Source organism: Salvelinus alpinus, chromosome 28, assembly GCF_045679555.1.
Source record: "Salvelinus alpinus chromosome 28, SLU_Salpinus.1, whole genome shotgun sequence".
In the NCBI taxonomy this organism is placed as follows: domain Eukaryota; kingdom Metazoa; phylum Chordata; class Actinopteri; order Salmoniformes; family Salmonidae; genus Salvelinus; species Salvelinus alpinus.
Genome location: NC_092113.1, coordinates 21,759,656 through 21,780,245, shown reverse-complemented (window position 1 = coordinate 21,780,245; position 20,590 = coordinate 21,759,656). Strand labels below are relative to the sequence as shown.

Sequence of the window (20,590 nt, the reverse complement as noted above, 5' to 3'; positions counted from 1 at the left end):
TCCTTTCACTGGAACTAAGGCGCCTAGCCCGAACCATGAAAAACAGCCCCAGACCATAATTCCTCCTCCACCAAACTTCATAGTTGGCACTATGCATTCGAACAGGTAGCGTTCTCCTGGCATCCCCCAAACCCTGTTTCGCCCGTTGGACTACCAGATGGTGAAGCGTGATTCATCACTCCAGAGAACATGTTTCCACTACTCCAGAGTCCAGCTTTACAACACTCCAGCCGATGCTTGGCATTGTGCATGGTGATCTTAGGCTTGTGTGCAGCTGCTCGTGCATGAAGCTCCCGGCAAACAGTTATTGTGCTGATGTTGCTTCCAGAGGCAGTTTGGGACTCGGTAGTGAATGTTGCAACTGAGGACAGATGATTTTTTACGCGATACGTGATTCAGCATTCGGCGGCCCCCTTCTGTGAGCTTGTGTGGCCTACCACTTCGCTGCTGAGCCGTTGTTGCTCCTAGACGTTTCCACTCCACAATAACAGTACTTTCAGTTGACCAGCGCAGTTGACCAAGGCATACATTTGACGAACTGACTTGTTTGAAAGGTGTCATCCTATGATGGTGCCACGTTGAAAGTCACTGAGCACTTCAGTAAGGCCACTCTACTGCCAATGTTTGTCTATGGAGATTACAAGGCTGTGTGCAAAATGTTTTACACCTGTCAGCAACGGGTGTGGCTGAAATAGCCGAATCCATTCATTTGTAGAGGTGTCCACATACTTTTGTATATATAGTCTATTACACGTATCATACGTCTATCATATGTATATTGTGTATCATACGCAAATTCATAACATTGTATGAATTGCAATTCATAACTCATTGTACAAATTGCAATCATACGAAGTATAATTCGTAACATGTCATCGAAATGGATGAATGATATCCACAAATGAATACAAACCATACAAAACGTAACATATCATACTAATTGGAGTTTCTCTGAGATACGTTTATTATGTTACGTCTACCCCTGAGTACAGCTTGGGATTAACATTCTGTTACTGTAAAACCAATGCTCGCTTTCTCACTGCTTGCAAAGCTCCAGCGGAAAACGCAGCGAAGTGTTTAATCTCAGAGCAGAGAATTTGGTATGCATTCATACAAGGTGGTGGAGAGGCTGTGGGGGGGCTGATTTTGGGGAAAGGTTGTGTGAAGGAATTAAGTAACTCTCTAACAGAGCGTAGAGTAAAGAGGGCAGAGTTAAGCGACAACAGATAAAATGAAGTCCGTTGGTGTTGTGGTGTTGGTCAAAATCGTAGACTAAATATGGCATCAGTCGTGGTACTGCTGCTGTGAAAGTCAATCAGACAGCTTGTTGTTCCCCCTGAGCTGAGCTGTAATCCAACCAAACCACACACATACTCTGTACTCCCAGCACTGATATGTTCTCCTTTTGGTGCATAGGTTACCATGGTTACACGGCCAGTCCATCTCAATAGGCTTGTTACACACAGATGCCGTTATTTTATGTTGCACAATGCCAATGCCACCATTTTTTTATGGACTTTTTATGTACCATTGTCGATAACAGAAAGAGTTAACTTGAACCCAAAATGTATACGAAACAATAGATTTCAATGGAAAATGGGTTTGGAGTGGGAAGGAAATGTACGCAACATTTTGACATAATGTGTTAATAAGTCAGAAATGTATTCCATTATCACTCTTTTGCCAAGTCACTCTCAACTGTTATCTTTGTGCCCACTGATATGCCAAAATGCATTTCTCATAGTTGTGTGTCCACCAGCATTGTAACTAAGTCCCCGATGTAATGAGTAACATTTGCAAATCAAATGTATATCAATCAGCATCCGCCCGACAGACGATAAACAAAGGAGCACATTAAATCCGACCAGGCAGAAAATTGCTAGAGTAAGCCGCACTTGAGAAACCCATCAGGAGAAATGAATAAACAAACAAACAAACTAACATTGAAACAAACAAATGTGTTGTCATGGACAGTGGCTGTGGGTTTGTTGGTCTGGTAGAGGTAGTGGCTGTCTGTCTCTCTGTCAGTTTGAAGCCAGTCTCCAACATTGGGATGGAATCAGTACAGAATTGGGCTCAGTCAAAGGATCAAATCTCTGATAGGAGATATATAATATACATACAGTTGAAGTTGGAAGTTTACGTACACTCAGGTTGAAGTCATTAAAACTCATTTTCAACCACTCCACACATTTCTTGTCAACAAACTATAGTTTTGGAAAGTCGGTTAGGAAATCTACTTTGTGCATGACACAAGTCATTTTTCCAAGAATTGTTTACAGACAGATTATTTCACTTATAATTCACTGTATCACAATTCCTGTGGGTCAGAAGTTTATATACACTATATAAACTTCTGACCCACAGGAATTGTGATACAGTGAATTATAAGTGAAATAATCTGTCTGTAAACAATTCTTGGAAAAAGTTGACTGAGCCTTTAAACAGCTTGGAGAATTCCAGAAAAATTATGTCATGGCTTTAGATGCTTCGGATAGGCTAATTGACATCATTTGAGTCAATTGGAGGTGTACCTGTGGATGTATTTCAAGGCCTACCTTTAAACTCAGTGCCTCTTTGGTTGACATCATGGGAAAATCAAAAGAAATCAGCCAAGACCTCAGAAAAAATTGTAGACCTCCACAAGTCTGCTTCATCCTTGGGAGCAATGCCTGAAGGTACCACGTTCATCTGTACAAACCGTCATACCGCTCAGGAAGGAGACGCGTTCTGTCTCCTCGAGATGAACTTACTTTGGTGTGAAAAATTCAAATCAATCCCAGAACAACAGCAAAGGACCTTGTGAAGATGCTGGAGGAAACAGGTACAAAAGTATCTATATCCACAGTAAAGCGAGTCCTATATCGACATAACCTGAAAGGCCGCTCAGCAAGGAAGAAGCCACTGCTCCAACACAGCCATAAAATAGCCAGACTACGGTTTGCAACTGCACATGGGGACAAAGATCGTACTTTTTGGAGAAATGTCCTCTGGTCTGATGAAACAAAAATGGAACTGTTTGGCCATAATGACTATCGTTATGTTTGGAGGAAAAAGGGGGAGGCTTGCAAGCCGAAGATCCCCATCCCAACCGTGAAGCACATGGGTGGCAGCATCATGTTGTGGGGGTGCTTTGCTGCAAGAGGGACTGGTGCACTTCACAAAATAGATGGCATCATGAGTCAGGACAATGATGTGGATATATTGAAGCAACATCTCAAGACATCAGTCAGGAAGCTTGGTCGCAAATGAGTCTTCCAAATGGGCAATGACCCCAAGCATACTTCCAAAGTTGTGGAAAAATGGCTTAAGGACGACAAAGTCAAGGTATTGGAGTGGCCATCACAAAGTCCTGACCTCAATCCCATGGAAAATTTGTGGGCAGAACTGAGAAAGCGTGTGCGAGCAAGGAGCCCTACAAACCTGACTCAGTTACACCAGCTCTGTCAGGAGGAATGGGCCAAAATTCACCCAACTTATTGTGGGAAGCTCTTGGAAGGCTACCCGAAACATTTGACCCAAGTTAAATAATTTAAAGGCAATGCTACCAAATACTAATTGAGTGTATGTAAACTTCTGACCCACTGGGAATGTGATGAAAGAAATATAAGCTGAAATAAATCATTCTCTCTACTATTATTCTGACATTTCACATTCTTAAAATAAAGTGGTGATCCTAACTGACATAAGACAGGGAATTCTTACTAGGATTAAATGTCCGGAATTGTGAAAAGCTGAGTAAATGTATTTGGCTAAGGTGTATGTAAACTTCCGACTTATCCAAAACCTGATTATACCATAAGTCCCTATGGAGTTCCTTACATTCAGTTACACTGTATTATATCACCCATTAGGGAATAATGGGTGATACTTTTCCTTGTCCAATTTATAACCATTAGAGCAGCTTTGGCTGTACAGATGTAAAAATGTAGATGTTTGGATAAACTAACATTAGTCTATCTGCTGCTAATTAGAAGATGTATCAAAACGACAGAGTGAAGTAATGTGCATCTCTGTTCTCCTTCTGTCACCCCCATTAACTGCTCTGGGGGGTAAAATATAGGCCTAGTGTACTTCCTTTGATTAAGATACAATATTACACGCTAGGCTAGCTTTGGTTAACTCTTATATGGGGGTTAATGCATGCTGTCATTGATTGTAATGAAATAGGATGTATAGAGTTGCATATCTGTCTGATAAAGTATGTACAGGGCCTTCAGAAAGTATTTACACTACTTGACTTTTTTGTTGTGTTACAAAGTGGGATTAAAATTGATTTAATTGTCATTTTTTGTTAACGATCTACACAAAATACTCTGTAATGTCAAAATAGGAGAAAAACTACAACATTTGTAAAACAAAATATATTAAAAATAAAACACTAATATCTTGATTAGATAAGTATTCAGCCCCCTGAGTCAATACATGTTTGAATCGATTACAGCTTTGAGTCTTTCTAGGTAAGTCACTAAGAGCCTTCCACACCTGGTTTGTGCAACGTTTGCCCATTATTCTTTAAAAAAATAATCAAGTTCTGTCAAATGTGTTCTTGATCATTGCTAGACAACCATTTTCAGATCTTGCAATATATTTTCAAACAGATGTAATTCAAAACTGTAACTCTGCCACTCAGGAACATTCACTGTCTTATTGGTAAGCAACTCCAGTGTAGATTTTCCCTTGTGTTTTCGGTTATTGTCCTGCTGAAAGATGAATTCCTCTCCCAGGGTTTGGTGGAAAGCAGACTGAACCAGGTTTTCCTCTCGGATTTTGCCTGTGCTTAGCTCCATTTCTTTTTTATTCTGAAAACCTCCCCAGTTTTTAATGATTACAAGCATACCCATACCATGATGCAGCCACCACTATGCTTAAAAATATGGAGAATGGTACTCCGTAATGTTGTATTGGATTTGTCTCAAACATATTACTTTGTATTCAGGACAAAAAGTTAATTGCTTTGCCATATTTTTTGCAGTATTACTTTAGTGCCTTGTTGCAAACAGGATACATGTTTTGGAATATTTTTATTCTGTACAGGCTTCTTTCTTTTCTCTCTGTCAATTAGGTTAGTGTTGTGGAGTAACTACAATGTTGTTGACACATCCTCAGTTTTCTCCTATCACAGCCATTAAACTCTGTACATTTTTTAAAGTCCCCATTGGCCTCATGGTGAAAACCCTGACTGGTTTCCTTCCTCTCCAACAATTGAGTTAAGAAGGACGCCTGTAACTGGGTGTATTGATACACATTCCAAATTAATAATTAGTAATGAATAACTTCACCATGCTCAAAGGGATTTTCAATGTCTGCTTTTTTTTACCCATCTACAATAGGTGCCCTTCTTTGCGAGGAGTTGTACATTTCGCTGGTCTTTGTAGTTGAATTAGTGTTTGAAATTCACTGCTTGACTGAGGGACCTTACAGATAATTGTATGTGTTTTGTTGGTTACAGAGATGAGGTAGTCATAAAACAAATCATGAGAGTGAGTCCATGCAACTTATTATATGACTTGTTAAGCACATTTTTACTCCTGGACTTATTTAGGCTTGTCTTTACAATTGGGTTAAATACTTATTGACTCAAGGCATTTCAGCTTTTCATTTTTAATACATTTGGATTTTTGTGGGAAAAACATAATTCCAATTTGACATTATGAGTTATTGTGTGTAGGCCAGTGACAAAAAAAATCTAAATTTAATCAATTTTAAATTCAGGCTGTAACACAACAAAATGTGGAAAAATTCAATACTTTCTGAAGTTACTGTATTCATGGTATTCATGCATTTAGACAGACATCCTCAGTGCCACCTGTCTCTCCTGAATGTCTGCCAAGCATAATTCCTTCCTTCCCTCAAATTTACAATCTGTCTCATCTGGCTTTTTTTCCCTCTTCCCTCTCTCATCTCTCTGATGTTGTGAAAGCATTTCTCCTGTGAGTACACACAGGCATGCACACACACTAGAGGAAGTGCGTCCAATGGCGTCTTGGTAAGCTGCAGTAGCGCTACAGTAAACAGACTGTGAACAGGCGAGGGAGGAGAAGGCCTGCCAAAGATCCCCAGCTCCAACTCTCAGCCCTGCTCCACTTTGGCTGTCTCCATCCCCAATGTCACGGCTCAGAACAGACCAGCCAACTCCACCACTACTGCAGCCAGCCTTACGGAATGGGACAAACGTCTGAGACTGTACCTTTAATTATTTTGCAATGTCAATTAGCGAAAGCCGGTACCTTCCCATGGTCTCTCACCTTCCGTCGTTAGATATGGGTTCTCCCCACTGTGCTGCGACACTGGCACCGGACTAACTCTTCTCTAGCTCTCCCTGGCAGGGGTAGCTGAGTACCAGGCTGCCCCCTCTTCGGTTCTCCCAGGCGGTGCCTCCTGCTCAGGGATCCAAGCCGGCCACTGATCTCGCCTACTTTAATTATTCAAAGTGTTTTAAATCTTCATTTCTAGATGCCTCAGATCGTTCTAATGGAGGCTGGGGATCATTTCTACATAGAGGAGTTGAGATCCTGGTGAAGGCTTCTTCATGTGGGGTTTGGTCCAATGACACCATCAGGGCCAGCTCCGCTTCCTGTGTTTTCTCTTTAATAATTCCCAGTCATCTAATGCTGCTGTCCTAGTTCTCCCCTTCAGAGAAAGTACTGACTCTAGAGCTCCCGTGGCAACATCAGCATAATACGTGGTCAGTGATCCTGTTTCATGTTTGGTGCAAAGCAAGTTCTTTGTACAGTTTATACAATATCCTTAAGAGTATATTGACGTACCCGTGCAACAGTCTTAGTAACATAATAAAACAATCCCCATCAAAATGAGTCAGTTTCAGCTAGAGATATTCGTTTTTTTGCATGGGCTGCGTCTCAATACACCACCTCAATACACCACCTTCATACACCACCTCAAAACACCACCTCAATACACCGCCTCAATACACCGCCTCAATACACCGCCTCAATACACCACCTCAATACACCGCCTCAATAGACCACCTCAATACACCACCTCAATACACCGCCTCAATACACCGCCTCAATACACCGCCTCAATACACCGCCTCAATACACCGCCTCAATACACCGCCTCAATACACCGCCTCAATACACCGCCTCAATACACCGCCTCAATACACCGCCTCAATACACCGCCTCAATACACCGCCTCAATACACCACCTCAATACACCACCTCAATACACCACCTCAATACACCGCCTCAATACACCGCCTCAATACACCACCTCAATACACCACATCAATACACCACCTCAATACACCTCCTCAATACACCGCCTCAATACACCGCCTCAATACACCGCCTCAATACACCGCCTCAATACACCACCTCAATACACCGCCTCAATACACCGCCTCAATACACCGCCTCAATACACCTCCTCAATACACCACCTCAATACACCGCCTCAATACACCACCTCAATACACCGCCTCAATACACCACCTCAATACACCGCCTCAATACACCGCCTCAATACACCGCTGAGCTACAGTGGCTGAGCTACAGTGGTGTTTATCAGACCATGAGACATCCTCACCAAAACGTCTGTAGCATCCGAACGGTTTGGCTACAAACTATTATGACCACTCTATGGAGAGACTCTCCGTTTCCCTCTACGACCCCCACAAGTGTCATGGGACTCGTCTAAAGGTAACCCATACAAACAAATACAAGTATGGAGGTAGTTTAGTGCCAACAAAAACAAGGGGTTAAATATGTGTGTCCCCCAAAATGTGATAAGGTCCTAAAACTCAAAAAATCAAACAGCTTAGTTATCTAACAGGTATCAAATATTTTTTATACAATTATTTGATCAAATATTGAATTTGGACATTAAGATCCATGGCATGACCATCTTAAAACAATCCCCCCCTCCTCTGATCTGCAATATTATTAGCCATGAAGATTCAGTTACAGTATGTGGATACTATCTGTGAGTCCCTAGCAGATTTCTGACCTTGCATATCTCATCTCTCCAGCTCTTTGGGCTCTCCCTACTCCCCTTGCTCCTCCACATTAGGGCCCAGGAGTGGGCAGACACTCCAAAAGCCTTTTCATGGTTCAAAGTCCCTTTCATTTTACCGCTGAGCTCCTCTGAGAGGTTCATGGTGTCCTATCAAGCACAGTTCTATCACCGTGTCTCACTAGAGGACTAGACCTTGGGAACTTTGTTCATACAACCCATCGACTGTTACTCATTACAACTTTCGTCTTAGTAATATAATTACATAGTTACATAATATAGTTCTGTTTATTGTTGTTTGTTGCGCTGTTATCTTATGGTCGAAACACTATCAATTGTCTGAGCTCAGTATTTCCTAGCATCAGATATGAATAGCACCCTGTGTAATGATCTGGTCTATCTACAGTAACACACACCCCTGGGAGTTGGTTGTGAAAGCTTCAATCGATTTATCACATTTATTCAAGTCTCTGCATGCAGCCCAGATACAGTTTGACAGAAACAGACAGGCCAATCTCTGATAAAACAAAGCCCAGAGTTCCATTTTGTTTGGCTCTAAACAGCTCAGCTCTGTCCAAATGAAGAGGCCAGCAGGGCACAATTGGATTCTGTAGGGAGCGGTAGGCAGGCCTGAAATCACTGAGAGGGCTTGGTTGTGTTGATGGATATGATATGCTGCTCGCTGGCCCCCTTGACCTGTCGGCACATTATTCTTAGGAGAAATCTATGGGGACGTGTATTGGCTCGCATGAAACCCAGCAAATCTCAGAGTGAGATCATATTATTCAGCGTCTCTCTGTCTGTGTCTCCCTCGAGAGATCTAGTCATCATATCAGAGTCCTTTTTAGCTCTCCCTCTCTGTCTGTCTCCCGTTCCTCTCTGTCTGTCTCCCGTTCCTCTCTGTCTGTCTCCCGTTCCTCTCTGTCTGTCTCCCGTTCCTCTCTGTCTGTCTCCCGTTCCTCTCTGTCTGTCTCCCGTTCCTCTATGTCTGTCTCCCGTTCCTCTCTGTCTGTCTCCCGTTCCTCTCTGTCTGTCTCCCGTTCCTCTCTGTCTGTCTCCCGTTCCTCTCTGTCTGTCTCCCGTTCCTCTATGTCTGTCTCCCGTTCCTCTCTGTCTGTCTCCCGTTCCTCTCTGTCTGTCTCCCGTTCCTCTCTGTCTGTCTCCCGTTCCTCTCTGTCTGTCTCCCGTTCCTCGCTGTCTGTCTCCCGTTCCTCTCTGTCTGTCTCCCGTTCCTCTCTGTCTGTCTCCCGTTCCTCTCTGTCTGTCTCCCGTTCCTCTCTGTCTGTCTCCCGTTCCTCTCTGTCTGTCTCCCGTTCCTCTCTGTCTGTCTCCCGTTCCTCTCTGTCTGTCTCCCGTTCCTCTCTGTCTGTCTCCCGTTCCTCTATGTCTGTCTCCCGTTCCTCTCTGTCTGTCTCCCGTTCCTCTATGTCTGTCTCCCGTTCCTCTCTGTCTGTCTCCCGTTCCTCTATGTCTGTCTCCCGTTCCTCTCTGTCTGTGTCCCGTTCCTCTATGTCTGTCTCCCGTTCCTCTCTGTGTGTTGAGCTGGATGATGTGGGTCCTGCTCCTTGCTCATGGGATGTATCAGTAATCCAGTGGGTTGTGGCAGCTCTCCAAAAGGGGACCATCACACTCTCCCAAATGCGCGGCCGGTGTGCAAAACCCGCAAATCCAGACAAACAAATGGTGTAATGGGTCCGCATTCAAAAATATGCCTCATAAAGCTTACTGCAGTTTTCGTTTTTTTTAAAGTTATCTTTACTGCATTAGGGATAGCATACTCTGCAGCTCTGCAGCTCTCCTCTCCTCGCCCCACCACACAGCACACCCTCTGTCAATCACAAAGCTACTCATCTATCAACACCCCTTGCCGCCAGCAGTGACACACCATCCTTCATGGTGGATTAGAATTGGCCAGGGGGCCTGAAGGAGGAGGCCCATGAGGTCACAGCCAGCAGCCCCACAGAGAACACCTCAGCATCCCATGATGACATCATCTCATACTGTAGCAATCATGCAGGGTCAATGGGAGATAGAATCATCCAAATGAGACACTAGGAAGACCCTTGTTCCTCCCTCCATGGCCTACAAACACCATCCTCTCCCTCTGCTAGTATTTTTAGAAGAATCATATTTCAAACCTGTTGCAGAAGACGGAAGAGACTTGACTGTCTCTCTTTCTGTCTGTCTCTCTCTCTCTTGTTCTGCTGTTTGTTATGTAAGCCCTGCTTAATCTTCTAAGACTGCAACCTCTGCAGTGTTACACGGCTTGATGGGAGGGGAAAATCAAATGCTAACAGAAATCTGTTGCCAGAGGGGGCATGTCTGGAGGCTGCTTTTCAACAAAACAAACACCATGCAGACTAGCAAGCCCTGCAGAGCTGCCGGGGCCAGGCTAGCACTAAGAGGAGGAAATGGGAGAAGTAGAGATGAGTCTGGAGCCAGAAAACCCACTCATCTTTATCTGCTGCTGGCTGACACCTTATGCCTTCTTCCTGTTTGCCCTCCAGACAGGTTCCTCTGCAGCGCTCTGACTCCCAACCCCACAACCCCAGGGTTAGATTGGTGTTTTGGAGCAGGGACAGCTGTAAGCTGCCTCTCTCTGTCTCTCCCAGAGTTTCAGCCTCGTTTTCCCCCGAGGGGTTGAGGGCAACACAAATAATCAGCCAAACACTCTCCTATTTGGTGAACCCCTGACTCTCCTCCTGACTCTCATTCCCACCTTAATAAACGACTCCCAGGGCCATGTCTCACCTCTTCTTGATTCACAGCACCAGGGGAGAGAGGGGATAAAGTGTGAGGGGAGCACTGAGAGCAGCAAACCTAACCTGGAGCCCCAGCTCACACAAGCCTCTCTCTTTCTCTCTCTCTCACTATCTAAATTCAATTCAAAGGGCTTTATTGGAATGGTAAACATATGTTTACACTCACAAAGGTTTCAAAGGAATAGAGACATTTCAAATGTATATTATGGTTATAAACAGTGTTGTAATGATGTGCAAATAGTTAAAGTACAACTGGGAAAATAAATACACATAGACATTGTATTTACAATATGTGAGTTTATCAAAATTGGATTTGTTTTCTAATTCTTTGTGGGTCTGTGTAATCTGAGGGAAGTATGTGTCTCTAATATGGTCATACATTTGGCAGGAGGTTAGGAAGCACCTCATTTTCGACCTCATTTTGTGGGCAGTGTGCACATAGGTCTGCATACTGCAACCTTTCTCAATAGCAAGGCTATGTTCACTTAGTCTCTACATAGTCAAAGCTTTCCTTCATTTTTGGTCAGCCACAGTGGTCAGGTATTCAGCCACAGTGGTCAGGTAATCTGCCACTGTGTACTCTCTGTTTAGGGCCAAATAGCTTTTCAGTTTGCTCTTTTTGTTGTTGTTAATTCTTTCCAATTTGTCAAGTAATTATCTTTTTGTTTCCTCATGATTTTGTTGGGTCTAATTGTGTTACTGTCCTGGACCAGCTTTCTTATGGGATTCTTCTCTAGGTTAATCTCTCTGTAGGTGATAGGTTTGGGAATCGCTTCCTTTTAGGTGGTTGAAGTATTTAACTATTTTTGATAACTAGTGGGTATCATCTTAATTCTGCTCTGCATGTATTCTTTGTTTTTTTGCGGTGTACATGGAAGATGTTTTTGCAGAATTCTGCATGCAGAGTCTCAATTTGGTGTTTGTCCCATTTTATGAATTTTGGGGTTGGTGAGCGGACCACAGACCTTACAACCATAAAGGGCAATGGGTTCTATAACTGATTCAAGTTTCCTAATTGGGATGTTGAATTTTATGTTCCTATTTGATGGCGTAGAAGGCCCTTCTTGCCTTGTCTCTCAGATGGTTCACAGCTTTGTGGAAGTTACCTGTGGTGCTGATGTTTAGGCCGAGGTATGTATAGTTTTCTGTGTGTTCTAGGGCAACGGTGTCTAGATGGAATTTGTATTTGTGGTCCTGGCAGCTGGAACTTTTTTGGAACACTATGATTTTTGTCTTACTGAGATTTACTGTCAGGGCCCAGGTCTGACAGAATCTGTGTAGAAGATCTAGGTGCTGCTGTAGGCCCTCCTTGGTTGGGGACAGAAGCAGCAGATCATCAGCAAACAGTAGAGATTTGACTTCAGATTCTAGTAGGGTGAGGCCGGGTGCTGCAGACTGTTCTAGTGCCCTTGCCAATTTGTTGATATGGACAATATACACAAAAGTATGTGAACACCCCTTCAAATTAGTGGATTCGGTGTATAAAATTGAGCACACAACCATGCAATCTCCATGGACAAACAGAAGAATGGCCTTACTGAAGAGCTCAGTGACTTTCAACATGGCACTGTCATGTCAACTGTTAATGCTGTTATTGTGTAGTGTAAACATCTAGGCCGCGAAGTGGTAGGCCACACAAGCTCACAGAACGGGACCGCCGAGTGCTGAAGAGCGTAACGCGTAAAAAACATCTGTCCTTGGTTATAACACTCACTACCGAGTTCCAAACTGGAAGCAACCTCAGCACAATAACTGTTCATCGGGAGCTTTGTGAAATGGGTTTCCATAGCCGAGCAGCACACAAGCCTAAGATCACCATGCGCAATGCCAAGCATCTGCTGGAGTGGTGTAAAGCTCGCCGCGATTGAACTCTGGAGCAGTGGAATCTCGCTCTCTGGAGTGATGAATCACACTTAACCATCTGGCAGTCCGACGGACAAATCTGGATTTGGCGGATGACAGGAGAACGCTACCTGCCCGAATACATAGTGAAAACTGTAAAGTTTGGTGGATTATGAATAATGGTCTGGGGCTGTTTCTCATGGTTCGGGCTAGGCCCATTAGTTCCAGTGAAGGGAAATCTTAATTCTAAGGCATACAATGACATTCTAGACGATTCTGTGCTTCCAATGTTGTGGCAACAATTTGGGGAAGGCCCTTTCCTGTTTCAGCATGACAATGCCCCCGATCTCGACAAAATGGTTTGTCGAGATCGGTGTGGAAGAACATGACTGGCCAGCACAGAGCCCTGACCTCAAACCCATCAAACACCTTAGGGATTAATTGGAACACCGACTGTGAGCCAGGCCTAATCGCCCAACATCAGTGCCTTCCCAGAAGAGTGTTTGTGTACATGGATTTTATAATGTTGTATTTTTTCCCCCCAACGTCACTTTCCATCAATTTGTATAGCAGAACCTCATGCCAAATTGAGTCAAAAGCTTCTTTGAAATCAACAGAGCATGACAAGACTTTGCCTTTGTTTTGTTTGTTTGTCAATTAGGGTGTGCAGGGTGAATACGTGGTCTGTCGTACAGTAATTTGGTGAAAAGCCCATTTGACATTTGCTCAGTACATTGTTTTCACTGAGAAAATGTACGTTTTTCTCTCTCTTTCTCTCTCTTTCTCTCTCTTTCTCTCTCCTCTCTCTCTCTCTCTCTTTCTCTCCCTCTCTCTGTCTTTCTCCCTTTCTGTCATTTCAAAGGAAATAAAGGAGTGAATAAAGGAAAGCGAGAAACCACTTCAAAGGAATCCCCCTGGTAAACCATTGTTCCATTGTACTCTGGAAGAGTGCAATCTGATACACACTTTCAACTCTGTTTTGACACCTGTCAGGACTGGCAATGAAATAGTTTCAATTTTTTTTCCACCTCTTTTTGTTGATCTCTTTTTTTCTCCTTCTCTTGCCCTCAACTTGTGTGCATCATCAGTTCCCTTCTGAACGTGGCAGGACTTTGTCTCATGGCTCTGGCTGATCCGTAATGAGAACCAGAGGTTGGGAGGTTGCGGCCTGTGCCCCAGCTGGATGGCAATGTCTGGAGCTGATGTTTGAGTTTGGCTGGGCTGGGTGCTGAGTGCTGCAGGATGTGGTTCTGTCTACGACCCTCCAGTCCATGCCAATGCACCAGGCCTCTGAGGTTTCTGCTGCAGGCATGCGGGCCATGTGTTGGCACAGTTGGGGCCAGAGTGTGATTCAGACTGAGGAGTTAGCAGTCTGTCTGTCTGTCTCTGTCTCTGCACTGTCTGGCCAGAGACACGTGTTTTACATACCACAGAGGGAGGCTGCGGTTTGCCTGACCCACGCTACCCAGACAGTCAGCGATAGCAGCGTTACACTGGTTTGGTGGGAAGAGGACTGTTTCACTTCTTTGTTCTGGGAACAGACTGCGCACAAATGCACACAGACACACACACACGCACACGCACACACACACACACACACACACACACACACACACACACACACACACACACACACACACACACACACACACACACACACACACACACACACACACACACACACACACACACAACTTTACTTCTCCTTTCTTCCTGAAGTCAGTCCCTATCAGAGGCTGGAGGCAGTTCATTAAGCGTGTTGTTTACGCTTGTCTGTTCCCCACCTGTGTGCAGTGAATACTAAAGCCAGGCTACCAGCACAACGTCTCGTTCGGACTCAGAGCAGCCCGCCTGGAATTGATCCTTCTCCCTCTTTGCTGCCTTAGAATTGGGGATTCATTCACAAGCCCCATTATTCTTGTTTCTGTCACGTTCCTGACCTGTTTTCTGTTAGTTTTGTATGTGTTAGTTGGTCAGGACGTGAGTTTGGGTGGGCAGTCTATGTTTTCTGTTTCTATGTTGGTTTAAAGGGTGACCTGATATGGCTCTCAATTAGAGGCAGGTGGTTTTCATTTCCTCTGATTGAGAGCCATATTAAGGTAGGTGTTTTCACACTGTTTGTTTGTGGGTGGTTGTCTCCTGTGTCAGTGTTTGTCGCACCATACGGGACTGTTCGGTTTGTTTGTAAGTTCGGTCTTTTGTGTAGTCATTTTCCTGTTCGTGAGTTCTGCGTTTTATGTAAGTTCGCATGTCCAGGTTTGTCTACTCCGTTTTGTTGTTTTGTTAGTTTATAGTCAAGTTCGTGTTTTCGTGTTTTCTGTAAATAAATATGTCATCACAACCCGCTGCGCCTTGGTTCAATCACTACTCCTCCTCTTCGTATGAAGAGAGAGAGGAACGCCGTTACAGAATCACCCACCAAACCCAGATCAAGCAGCGGGTTAATGGACAGCAACGACAGCGCACGAAGCAGGATTTATGGTCTTGGGAGCAAGTATTCAACGGAGAAGGACCCTGGGCTAAGGTGGGAGAGAATCGCCGCTCTCGGGAGGAGAAGGAGGCAGCCACAGCCCAGGAGCGCTGGTATGAGGAGGCAGCGCGGCGACGCGGTTGGGAGCCCGAGAGTCAGACCCAAAAATTTCTTGGGGGGGGGGCACACGAGGAGTGTGGCAAAGCCGGGTAGGATACCTGAGCCAACTCCCCGTGCTTACCGTGGAGTGAGAGAGCGTCGTACTGGTCAGACACCGTGTTATGCGGTAAAGCGCACGGTGTCCCCAGTACGCGTGCTTAGCCCAGTGCGGGCTATTCCACCTTGCCGCACTGGGAGGGCTAGGTTGGGCATCGAGCCAGATGTCATGAAGCCGGCCCAACGTATCTGGTCTCCAGTACGTCTCCTCGGGCCGGCATACATGGCACCAGCCTTACGAATGGTGTCCCCGGTTCGCCAGCATAGCCCAGTGCGGGCTATTCCACCTCGCCGCACTGGCAGGGCTACGGGCACCATTCAACCTGGTAAGGTTGGGCAGGCTCGGTGCTCAAGAGCACGTGTCCTCCTTCACGGTCCGGTATACCCGGTGCCACCTCCAAGTACCAGTCCACCGGTGGCAGCCCCCCGCACCAGGCTGTCTCTCCGGGTTCTCTCTCCAGCTGCTCCCACCTGTCCAGCGCTGTCAGAGCTTTCCTCCTCTCCAGCGCAGCCAGTGCCTATACCACGCACCAGGCCTACTGTGCGCCTCAGCAGGGCAGAGTCGGCCGTCTGCCCAACGCCTTCTGCACTGCCTGTCTGCCCAGCGCCGTCTGAGCCATCTGTCTGCCCAGCGCCGTCTGAGCCCGTCTGCCCAGCGGCGCCTGAACTGCCCGTCTGCCCAGCGGCACCTGAACTGCCCGTCTGCCCAGCGGCGCCTGAACTGCCCGTCTGCCCAGCGGCGCCTGAACTGCCCGTCTGCCCAGCGGCGCCTGAACTGCCCGTCTGCCCAGCGGCGCCTGAACTGCCCGTCTGCCCAATGGCGCCTGAACTGCCCGTCTGCCATGAGCCTGCAAAGTTGCCCGTCTGCCATGAGCCTGCAAAGCCGCCCGTCTGCCAAGAGCCTACAGAGCCTTCCGCCAGACCGGATCAGCCAGAGCCGTCCAGCCAGGACCTGCCAGAGCCGTCCAGCCAGGACCTGCCAGAGCCGTCCAGCCAGGACCTGCCAGAGCCGTCCAGCCAGGACCAGCCAGAGCCGTCCAGCCAGGACCAGCCAGAGCCGTCCAGCCAGGACCTGCCAGAGCCGTCCAGCCAGGACCTGCCAGAGCCGTCCAGCCAGGACCTGCCAGAGCCGTCCAGCCAGGACCTGCCAGAGCCGTCCAGCCAGGACCTGCCGGAGTCCCTCAGCCAGGACCTGCCGGAGTCCCTCAGCCCGGACCTGCCGGAGTCCCTCAGCCCGGACCTGCCGGAGTCCCTCAGCCCGGACCTGCCGGAGTCCCTCAGCCCGGACCTGCCGGAGTCCCTCAGCCCGGACCTGCCGGAGTCCCTCAGCCCGGACCTGCCGGAGTCCCTCAGCCCGGACCTGCCGGAGTCCCTCAGCCCGGACCTGCCGGAGTCCCTCAGCCCGGAGCTGCTGCCCCTTATCCCGGAGCTGCTGCCCCTTATCCCGATGCTGCCCCTTCATCTAGGTGGGTTTAGTTGGAGGGTGGTCATTGGGAGGGGGATACAGAAGCGGGGAGTGACTATGGTGGTGTGGGGACAGCGTCCGGAGCCTGAGCCACCACCGTGGTCAGATGCCCACCCAGACCCTCCCCTGGACTTTGTGCTGGTGCGCCCGGGGTTCGCACCTTGAGGGGGGGGTTCTGTCACGTTCCTGACCTGTTTTCTGTTGTTTTGTATGTGTGTGATGGTCAGGGCGTGAGTTTTGGGTGGGCAGTCTATGTTTGCTGTTTCTATGTTGGTTTTGGGTTGCCTGGTATGGCTCTTAATTAGAGGCAGGTGTTTTGCGTTTTCCTCTAATTGAGAGTCATATTAAGGTAGGTTGTTCTCACTGTTTGTTTGTGGGTGATTGTCTCCTGTGTCAGTGTCTGTATGTTACGCCACACGGGACTGTTCCGGTTTTTGTTAGTTCGTTCGTTTTATGTAGTCTGTTTTCCTGGTTCATGCGTTCTTCACGTTGTATGTAAGTTCGTGTCCAGGTCTGTCTACATTCGTTTATTTGTTTTGTAATTATTCAAGTGTTTGTCGTGTTTTTCCGTTTTGTCTATTAAATCAATATGTATTCACAACCCGCTGCATTTTGGTCAAATCCCTGCTATTCCTCTTCGGATGAGGAGAAGGAGGAAGCCCGTTACAGTTTCGCTGTTTGGGTTTGTGTATCACCCAATTCCATTACGTCCAATGATTTTCTTTGCCCAATGGCTTCCGATTCAAATTGCAATTTCAAGTCATTACCTGCACTTAATTTAACGCTGGTTTAGCAAAGCACAAACTGATATACAAATATACGATGCTGAGCTTACGGTAATAATGATTCAAGAAATTAAAGTTCCAATGAATATTTTGGGAGTGTTGGTATGAAAGGACAATAGAGCACCCGTATTTATTAGTCATCTGGACCTTCCTTATCCTCAGTAGTAGTCTCCCTATTGTCCTGAGGCGAATCCTATACATTTCTTCTAGCTTAGTATCAAGAGTCTTTCATTGTCTCTTACATAGTAATTGAAGATGGAAGCAAGGCTGTCCAGAGGGAAATTGCATCATACTCTATTTATTCAGCAAATGAGAGAAGGGGAGAAGAGGAGAGCAGAATAAGGGAGAGGAGAGGTGAATAGGGGAGGGAAGAGGAGAGGGTAGGAGAAAAGAGGGGGGGAAAGAGGGTAGGAGAGGAGAGTGAGAGGAGGGAGGGGAGGGGAGAGGAGAGGAGGGGAGATTAGGGCAAAGGAGGAGAGCGGAGAGGAAACGAGGAGAGCTGTGGTGGAACACAGTTTAATAACAAGACTGCAGCCGCAGGCAATTAAATCTGCAGCCCAATAGAAGAGCCTGGCTGCCTGGTGTCACAGAGCCCTGTGTTGGCTTCTGAGCAGGAGTCTGTTTACACAGCCCAGCTCATGATAAGAAGCTTCACTCACACACAGGGATGATATGGTCAGTGCTGTCTATAGAGTATACTATAGACAATAGTCTGCCAGACCTGGAACTTTGAATTAAAATAGTAATCATATTATGTTTGAAATTCTTCAAATGTCTACAAATGTTGATATTGGAATAGTTTTAGCTTAAGGTACAGTTTTATTATACATTTTTTAGATTTAGGCTTGGCTCTTAATTTTTCCTGCTGACAAAGGCTGTCTGCTGTCTGGACTTGTTTGTCTAGCTTATTGGCAATGACTCATTTGAATAGGAAGAGTAAGAACACATTTCATTCACTCACATTACCATGGTACTGTTCATGTTTTTGCTATGTAACTGTTTGGAATAGTAATATTCATTGTTTACAGCCTGTTGCTAAATCTTGTGTGGGAGAAGATGGCGTCTATTAGTTAAATGCAACTATATCAACAAATACATTTTTCCTTTGCCAAGTGTGTCCGTGGTTGCCCATCTCCTGTTCGTTGATGTACATCTTAAGCTGCCCGTTGCTCTGTTCCTGTTCGCTCCAGTGCCCTTGTGTTGGGATCAGGGCCAGGAGAGGACACCAGACAGCACGGACTGCTCTTCCCATTGATTACCTGGACTGGATTTGAATGGACTGGCTCTTTTGCCCAGACCATGCCAAAACCTTTAAATGGCATAAACACTAGAATCGCTTCATTGTGTTTCTTTTTTTCGCACTGTCTTGCTAATCGGTTGGCATGGCAATGACCTCTGTGGACGCTAATCTGCCACCCCCACCTCCAGAAATATGCCAGTTTCTCTGAGCAATTAGGGCCATTACATGGCTTCATACAATTAGAAATACTGCATTCCTCTGTCTTCCTCACAACATGTTGTATAACTCTGTGCTTAAAGCTCACACACTGTGCATCAAGACCGCTTTCAAAATCACTAATGCCATCTACAGTACAACTGCATTGCTATATTTACACTACATGGCTCGTCCAACATCTCATTCCAAAATCATGGGCATTAATACACAGTTGGTCCCCCCTTTGCTGCTATAACAGCCTCCACACTTCTGGGAAGACTTTCCACTAGATGTTGGAACATTGCTGCGGGGTCTTGCTTCCATTCAGCCATAAGAGCATTAGTGAGGTCGGGCACTGATGTTGGGCGATTAGGCCTGGCTCACAATTGGCATTCCCAATTCATCCTAGTCAAGTTCTTCCACACCGATCTCGACCAACCATTTTTGTATGGACCTGGCTTTGTGCATGGGGGCATTGTCATGTTGAAACAGGAAAGGGCCTTTCCCAAACTGCCACAAAGTTGGAAGCACAGAATCGTCTAGAATGTCATTGTATGCTTTAGCGTTAAGATTTCCCTTCACTGGAACTAAGGGGCCTAGCCCGAACCATGAAAAACAGCCCCAGACCAGACCTCGTCCACCAAACTTTACAGTTGGCACTATGCATTGGGGCAGGTAGTGTTCTCCTGGCCTCCGCCACACTTAGATTCGTTCGTCGGACTGCCAGACGGTGAAGCGTCATTCATCACTCCAGAGAACGAGTTTCCACTGCTCCAGAGTCCAATGGCAGCGAGCTTTACACAACTCCAGCCGACGCTTGGCATTGAACACGCTTGGCACTTAGGCCTGTGTTCAGCTGCTCGGCCATGGAAACCCATTTCATGAAGCTCCCGACGAACAGTTATTCTGCTGATGTTGCTTCCAGAGGCAGTTTGGAACTCGATATTTGTATTAGTATTTATATTTATTATGGATCCTCATTAGGTGCTGCCAAAGCAGCAGCTACTCTTACTGGGGTCCAGCAAAATTAAGGCAGTTTATACAATTTTAAAAGAATACAATCACAGATTTCACAACACACTGTGTGCCCTCAGGCCCATACTCCACCACTACCACATATCTGCATGACTAAATCCATGTGTATGTATAGTGTGTATGTTATCGTGTGTGTGTATGCATGTGTCTGTGCCAATGTTTGTGTTGCTTCACAGTCCCCGCCGTTCCATAAGGAGTTTGTTAAATCTAATTTTACTGCTGCGTCAGTTACTTGATGTGGAATAGAGTTCCATGTAGTCATGGCTCTATGTAGTACTGTGCGCCTCCCATAGTCTGTTCTGGACTTGCGGACTGTGAAGAGACCTCTTGTGGCATGTCTTATGGGGTAGTGAATGTTGCAATCGAGGACAGACGATATTTACCCGCTACACGTTTCAGCACTGTCCCGTTCTGTGAGCTTGTGTGGCCTACCACTTCACGATTGAGACGTTGTTGCTCTTAGACGTTTTGACTTCCCAATAACAGGTCTTCCAGTTGACCAGGGAAAGGTGCCATTCTATGACAGTGCCACGTTGAAAGTCACTGAGCTCTTCAGTACAGGCTATTCTACTGCCAATGTTTGTGGAGATTGCATGGCTG

At 46.1% G+C, this 20,590-nt stretch overlaps 1 protein-coding gene across 2 annotated transcripts in view; it reads left to right on the top strand.

The window, feature by feature from the left end:
* The window catches only part of LOC139557411 (plexin-A1-like), a 271,441-nt gene that overhangs the window by 184,535 nt on the left and 66,316 nt on the right, over nt 1-20,590 (top strand). The gene's annotated exons all lie outside the window — the stretch shown is intronic.